Source organism: Triticum aestivum, chromosome 2A (assembly GCF_018294505.1).
Source record: "Triticum aestivum cultivar Chinese Spring chromosome 2A, IWGSC CS RefSeq v2.1, whole genome shotgun sequence".
Taxonomy (NCBI): Eukaryota; Viridiplantae; Streptophyta; class Magnoliopsida; order Poales; family Poaceae; genus Triticum; species Triticum aestivum.
The window spans coordinates 616,814,872-616,823,399 of record NC_057797.1 but is presented as its reverse complement, the minus strand read 5'-3'; positions in this window follow the sequence as shown (position 1 = coordinate 616,823,399).

Below are 8,528 nucleotides of genomic sequence, written 5' to 3'. Positions count from 1 at the left end.
CGGGGGCCGGCCTCGGGCTCCCGGGCCGCGGCGGCGGCGGGGACAGGCGAGCGCCACGTGGCGGGAGGCGATAGGCGGCGGCGGATCCGGACATGTCTGGCTCGGCGCGGACGTTGTCCGGCGGCGGCGGAGATCTTTTTTTTAGGGTTTCGGGGAAGGAGACGATCCGAAAAATTGGGGGGGCCTTTAAATAGGCATAGAGGGAGCTAGGAGAGTCCAAATGAGGTGCGATTTTCGGCCACGTGATCGTGATCGAACGCTCTAGGACATGGAGCAGAGTTTGGTGGGTGTTGGGCCAAATTGGAGGGGTGTTGGGCTGCAACACACACGAGGCCTTTTTGGTCCCTCGGTTAACCGTTGGAGTATCAGACGAAATCCAAATGGCACGAAACTTGACAGGCGGTCTACCGGTAGTAAACAAGGCCGCTTGACAAGTCTTGGTCCAATCCGGAAATGTTTAATCCCCACACACAAAAGAAAGCTAGAAATGACCACCGGAGGAGAACGAAGCGCCGGAATGCAAAACGGACAACAGGGAAAAAGCTCGAATGCATGAGACGAACATGTATGCAAATGCAATGCACATGATGACATGATAAGAGATGCATGACAAAGACAACCACACACGGAGACAAAACCCGAACCCGAGGAAATAAATATAACATAACGCCGGAAACGGCAAGAGTTGGAGTACAAATTGGGAAAGTTACATCCGGGGTGTTACAGCTGTGGTTGTAGTGTCGACTTGCGCCTCCCGGAACTGGTCCTCCCACTCCTCCCGCAGCATGTCCATATAATGGGCACGAGCCTCACCGATGGTCATGGGGCAATGCACCGGCGAGGGTGGAGCAGAGGAGGAGGGTGCCATGGAGGAAGAGGAGGGTAGCGCTGGCTCGTCGGAGGAGACATCCTCCATTTGCACATCGTCGTCAGAGGCATCCTCCGGCTGCCTGCCGGCTTGCCAGTCGGCAGCAATGGCGGACATGGCCTTCTTCTACTCCGACGTCGGCCCATCCCGGAAAGCTTTGGCGGCGGAGGGATCCATGACAGAGTGTGGTGCAGGGAGGGATGATTGTGGCTATGGCCAGGGCACTGGAGCAGCGGTTTACATAGCATCGGTGGGCGGCAGAGGAACGGACGGGTGGCGCCGGAGGAGACGCCTCGGCAACCGCGAGCCATCAATGCGAGCGGCAGACGGACGGATGGGCGGCTATTGTATCGTTTGAACGCACGACAGTCGCCTACACCGGGAAGCGGCGCGGGGTGCGCTTTCTTCGCCGGCACGCCGCTTCAACGCTGGCGCCAGTGAACGGTCCCATCCCCTCTGGCCGGGCAAGAATGCGGGCGCTGACACTCTGGAGTGGCACTAACCGAAAAAGCACGGGATGAGGGAAGGGTTTTTGGTAGGGCAGGGCGGTCAAAAGCGTGCTTGGGATCGGTCAGGACTCTTGCAAACCTCTCCACGTTTGTCTTCGGTTTATGAAAGAAAACGCATCCGAACCACGCGGTGGATCGTTACAGAACCACTTTGCATGATTTTCACGGTCTAAACGGTTACGGGAAATTTGAGCATCAGAGTTTGGAGATGCCCAATATGGTTAATAATATAGCCAGCTGATGGCTATAAGAAACCGCCATGTCATCTAGAGCCATCATGTGTATGCACTTATACAATAATGTGGGCTATAAGGTTGGCTATTGCATTAGTACTTTTTTCCATCTTCTTTCTATCTCTTTCTTCACATTTATTGTGTTTACCTAGGAATGCATATATAGCTAGGCTCTTCCATAAAATCCCACTCCCTTTATTTTTTAACATATTTCTTCTTCACATAGACAAAAATGTCATGTAAAAGCATCTCCAGTAGCTTGTCTATATGGATGTCTATACTCGTTTTCCACGACGTGAGCCCAAAACAGGCGTCCAACAACTTGTCTATATGATCGTCCAAATATACACATTTTCTAATTCGGCCTCGACAATGTCCATGCCTGGACAATGTGAAGGCGTTGTCTAAACTCAGCTGCAGTCATGATTTCTTTCTCTCCCTAGCGACGGCCCATCTGTCATGGTCCCTGTATATAGACATTCTGATGCAAAACTGGATGTGTATATAAAGGAATTTTTTTAGACCATTGTCTATATAAATATATAGACATCCAAATATACATATGCTGTTAGAGATACTTTAAGCGGGCTATAAACTTACTATTGTACTGCTCTTAAGAACCGGAGGAATTAACAACACGCACGCCGGAGGCTAGCCCCGGAAGCCGAGGCCACTGACGCGGATCCGCCCGCCAATTCCCATTGACCCCGCTCCGGCGCGTCGGCGCGGGGCAACGCGGCCTCGACAGTCGCGGACGGGAACGCCATATTTTTGCGGCACCAGCGCATTGTTCAAACGAACCAGGCCGGATCGGCGACCTTGCATACAAAATGTAGTAGCATCCGCTTGATGGCAAAGAAATACGATATCTGGAAGCTTAGAGTAAATGGGGTGGTCGAGCTAGCCAGCGGGGCAGCGTTGAAACCCGTGGAGATGGATGGTTTGTCCGGTCTCTAGCGGCCAGGTCAGGGGCACACGGCAGCGTGTGGAACCACGCAAGGATACGTGTGATGTTTGCCGGCCGTCCGGCTATATCAAACAGGCCCTGGACACTGAATTATATCAACAGACATGCATGCTCCTCGTGCAAGGCTGTGATGAAGGCTGTCATGACCATCCCTTTTTGTCTCTCATGTGTTGCTGTTAGTTGGTGTTTAAGAAATAAGGTTGCAACGTAAGCTTCTTTTAGTCCTTTTCAGACATGCGAGACTGCTTGGCCGATCCTTTGCTTAACTAGAACCTCAAACTCTGTGTGCGCCAGCGTGGTCTTGACCCTCGTGAGGCGTCAAGAAGAATTGGGAGCTGTTTAGAACGGCAGAGACTCTAACTAAGGGAATCTTCAACCACAATCCGTAAATTTTCTTTCACGTTCGTCCGCATATATGGAGGATTAATCTATGGACACGGATGCAGAACGCCGTCATCCAAGTGTAGTCACATATATTCGTCCAGTCTCATCTTTTTTAAAGTCCTCACGATCAAATGGCCCCATACATAGAGTACAAACGTTCAAATAGCGGCATGTAGTGGTAGTTCACATTTTAAAAAGTTCAAATATTACATGCCAACATTGTTATCCCCTTTAACCGTCTACTGATACTCAATCAGATCTTTTTTCAGTTGCTCGTGAATTGGCCGATGGCGAATTTGTTAATGCATTTGAATAAACTCTTCAAATGTGACCGGATTCTGGTCTGTAAGTTGGATAGGAAGACCCATATTATCAAATTCTAGAGTTGCGGCAGCATCGTCACTCTCATCCTCAACGATCATGTTGTGCAGGATCACACAACATGTCATCACCTCCCAAAAGGTCTCCGGATTTCATTGTTTAGCAGGTCCGCGACCAACTGCAAAACGGGTCTGCAGAACTTCAAATGCCCTCTCGACATCCTTTTTAGTTGCTTCTTGTTTTTGGGCAAAGTGTGTCTTTTTCTGGCCAACTGGTTTAGAGATGATGCTGACAAAGATAGCCCATGAAAAATAGATATCGTCAACCAGATAGTAGTCCATGTTTTATTCATGTCCATTGACAGTACAGTGGCAAGGAGGAGCTTTTTCTTCAGTCCGCCTTGCAACGGTGATCGCTGCAGCACATTGATGTCATTGTGAGACCCGGGCATGCCAAAAAAAGCATGCGAAATCCAAAGATCCTCTGATGCAACCGTTTAAAGAATTATGGTGGGCTTCTTAACATGAGCCTGATATTGCCCTTGTAAAGCCTTCGGGCAGTTCTTCCATTTTCATTGCATGCAGTCAAGAGATCCAAGTAAACCTGGCCACCCTCTTGCTTCTGAGATTGCCAAGAGCCTCTCGGTGTCTGCCACAGTTGGTTCTCACAGGTACTGAGGTCCGAACACCTCGACCACGGCAGTTCCAAACCTGACCATGGCATCTCCGCATGTGCTCTCAGACATCTATAGGTACTTGTCCCACGAATCAGCAGTCGTGCCATATGCAAGCATCCTAGTGTAGCCATACATTTCTGGTAATCAGAGAAGCCAATCGTTCCCATGACGTCCTTGTTCAAGACAAAATAGTCATCATAGGACTGGACGCCATGATACAAACGATCAAAGACAGTCTTGCGCATCCGAAAACGCCGGCGAAAATGGTCAGCAAAGAGTGAATCCAAGGCAAAGTAGTCAGCCATCAGTGTCAAATAGCCATGCGCCCTGTTGCGGTTGAGCACTCGATGACCCTTGATTGAGCCCTTGAAATTAAGAACATGCTCCTCCGCACACTCCGCGTCCTTAAGGACCGCCTGCATCATCGCCGTCTCATCCCAGCACTCCTCCTCATTGGACGAGCCGTCGGAAGACTCAACATAGTGCTTGTATATGTACTCCAAATCGGAATCCTTGCTAGAAAGAAGAGAAAACTGTTTTAGCTCCGGCAATTCATCGAACAGTTGACGTGCACGGTGAGTATAGCAGTAGCGACTAGTACCTGACGGGGCAGTCGGAGGACAGAGGTTGAACGACGACGGAGGAGAAGCGGAGTGGAGCCCGGCTGGAACGTTGAAGGTGATGGAGACGTAGAGTTCCGGCAGGGGTGTGGTGTGACGGCCGAGGGGGTGGAGTGGCTGTGAAAGCAAGAGAGAAAGTAGGAAGGAGAGAAAATGAGAAGGATGGAGGCGCCGGGTCCAGAAGGGGTTTTGGGTGGGCCAGGGGTGTCGGAGTCCTACATGTCTGGTGTCCGGCCTCCCGCAAAGCTCTCCCAAATTTACCTCCGATTTATAGGAGAAATAACGTCCGAACCGTGTCGCGGACAATACAGGCCCGCATTGGATGGTTTCCACGGTCCGGACAACATGGTACAAACGAAAGCGGGTCATTTACAGGTTCACCTTGGAGATGCTCTAATATTACATATATACTATTCGATATTGGCTACCTGAATACATTAACAATGATAAAATGGAATAACGTACCACGTCTTATGGTTGGATTCTTCTTTAACATGGCACAACGCACGTGCCTAAATGTACGCATATACACGTATCTTTATAAATGCAGGTACATATACATCGTATCCTATGAGCAACTTCGTGATACTGAGCCGGCTAAACCTTTTAATACTGACTAAATTATCATAGACGTCTTCATAATCGACGACAAGACAATCTAAAAAAGCACAAACACCAATGCCAGATTTAGAACTTAAACTATGATGGGTTGGTTCCCCCACAAATAACCTAATCATCTGATCTACGTAAGTTCGCTCTTTTTCTGTAAAGAGGAACTATGCTTACTTCGCTCTTACGGCTGGCCGGGTTTCTACAATATCGATGCGGTTTATATACTAACCTAATCGATTGTATTGCATAATCTCTACATTATTTTATATGTGTATGTCTAAACGCAGGACATCTGTATGTATCGTTTCTTAATCTTTGGTGCGTCAGAAGAAATTTCCTTTCCACCACCAAATGTATAACAACATTATTCCGTCTGTGTGTACTCCTACAAAGTACAAACTGGTAATTTGACCTCTGATTGTTTGTTAGTAGAGGTCACTGTTCATTTTTTTCGAAAAGGGAGGCTCCCCGGCCTCTGCGTCAGAGTGATGCATACGACCATCTTATTAATCAAAGGAACAAAACGTGCCAACAAGGTTCCAAAGTCTTCAACTAAAAAAAGAAAAGACAGCTCACACAGAGCCTAAAATGCTAGCGACACAAACTAGCCAAGAGGATACGCCACAACCGACTGGCTAAAAATAGACAGGTAAACTAATTGCCTATCCTATTACATGACCGCCATCCAAACCGGTTGAAGATATCCCGAGCTACCATCTCCCAATGGATAGATCCAGTAACCAAATGCTCTCTGGCTTCCATCGGAGTGAGTAGCGACCACGAACGGATCACTGCCGTGGTGCGGAAAATAACCTGCAAAAAATGAATACGTGATGTTCTGTTAAAAACCAAATCATTTCTGCAATTCCAGATAGTCCACAGCAGAGCACAAACTCCAACCCTAATATGTCTTGCTAAGTCAGGCTCAATCCCATTAAGCGATGTCCCAAATAAAGTATTGACATAATTGGGTGGAGTAATATTAAAAGCAATGTGGATTGTCTGCCAAAGGACTTTGGCCAACGGGCAATCAAGAAAGAGGTGCTTAATCGCTTCATCCCGATCACAGAAACTAGACCTAGTAGGTCCTGTCCAATTACGCTTAATCAAGTTGTCTTTTGTTAAAATAACTTGTTTATGGACAAACCACATAAACACTTCTATTTTCAAAGAAACTTTGACATCCCAGACAGTCTTGGAAGTTGGAATGGAGTTTGAATTAATAACATCAATATACATTGATTTAACTGTAAATACTCCAGACCTAGTCAGTTTCCAGCGTAATTCATCGGGTTGGTCAGAAACTTGAACCTCCATGAGTCTCCTAACTAGATGGAGCCATTCGTCCCAACGATTTCCCGCTAGCGCTCGTCTAAACTGAATATTAAGGGGGGCAGATTGAAATACCGTTGCAACGAACACCTCACGTCGTTGAGCAATACGATATAAAGACGGATATTGAATGGCCAAGGGTGAGTCGCCAAGCCAAGTATCCTCCCAGAAACGTGTACTAGCACCGTTTCCAATAACAAACCTCATCCTATTGAACATTGATTGTTTGACTTTCATAAGTCCTTTCCAGAAAGGCGAGTCAGTCGGCCTGACTGTGACCTGGGACAACGTTTTAGTCTGGAGGTACTTGCTACGAAGGATCTACGCCCACATGGCCTTAGTCCCGGACGAGAGCTTCCACAGCCACTTACTAAGAAGGCATCTGTTCTTAACTTCAAGATTCTCAATACCAAGACCCCCTTGATTTTTCGGTCTATAGACGATATCCCATTTAGCAAGCCGGTATTTTCTTTTAAGTTCATCACCCTGCCAAAAGAAACGCGATCGATAGAAGTCCAGTCTTTTCCTAACACCAACTGGGACCTCAAAGAACGATAAGAGGAACATAGGCATACTCGTGAGCACCGAATTTATCAAGATTAATCGGCCTCTGTATGACATGAGCTTACCCTTCCAGCAACTCAGTTTCTTCTCAAATCGGTCTTAGATGTACTTCAATTCTTTGTTTGTCAGTCTACGATGGTGTATCGGAATACCTAGGTAGGAGAAGGGTAAACTCCCCGACTCGCACCCAAACAATTGTCTATAAGACTCCTGTTCGTCTTTGGCTCTACCAAAGCAGGACAACTCGCTCTTATGAAAGTTAATCTTTAACCCGGTCAATTATTCAAATAGGCATAACACCAGCTTCATATTTCTCGCCTTAGCCAAGTCATGCTCCATAAAGATGATTGTATCATCAGCGTACTGAAAGATGGATACACCTCCATCAACAAGATGAGGTACCAAGCCACCCACTTGACCATTCTCCTTAGCCCTTTCTATCAAAATTGCTAACATATCCACCACAATGTTAAACAGGATAGGGGACATCGGATCTCCTTGTCTTAGGCCTTTATGTGTCTGGATAGAGGTCACTGTTCATATTGATATGTCAGAAATCACAACACAACACAGTGTTATATACTATTGTTGTATAGGTTCGCAGAGTAGCTACGTGTCTGCATTTTTTATTTGCATTCATTAAAATATAAGTAAAAGAATTAGTTAAATTTGTCCTGTTTTGAGAATACAGTGCAGGTCTGACTATCAACATTTGTTCAATAATAATCTTATTTCAAATTTGGAAATGGCACCAAAATAACCACGTCAAATCTGCCAACCCCCTCCCTCAAGACTTCACACAAAACTTCGTCCGCATTTGCTACAGAAATGTCTGCGTGTCTTCTGGATGTGTGGACACGCACAAGATTTTAAATTGGCAATGACGAATCAGCAATAGCTATACACTTGAATATGTGCTGTCGCGGCAACATTCCAAGGTGGCAGGAGCACTGATGGTCATGTGAATGTTTGTCTGGCCGGGCAAGAGTGTAATGTTTTCTCTTTCTTCCCCTAAGACATAATACACCAATACCGTATAAATGGGCTAAATCTCTGTTCACATCATGTAATATATTAAAAGTGAGAAAAGTGGACGGTGGACGATTACACGAAGAAGAGCTCAGATTTTAAATTTGGGTTCTGCAAGAGAATGTTTCATAAACAAAATTAGAAAACGTGCAAGACCGCAAATGTTCATTTTTATGTCCGGACATGGTCTGCGGACATGATGCGAGAGAGAGCCACCGAACACTACTCACAAATTAATCCGGCTCGAAGGAGAGAGGGTAGAGGAGACCATGCATGTGGTGAGATATTATGGTATGGTATCTGGTTAGGGAGAGAGAGAGAGAGAGAAGAGAGGGCGATGTATGTGAAAATAGAAAGGAGAGGAGGACCACACAGAGGCTTTGTGTTGGTCAAGTGCATGTCCGGACTCCTGC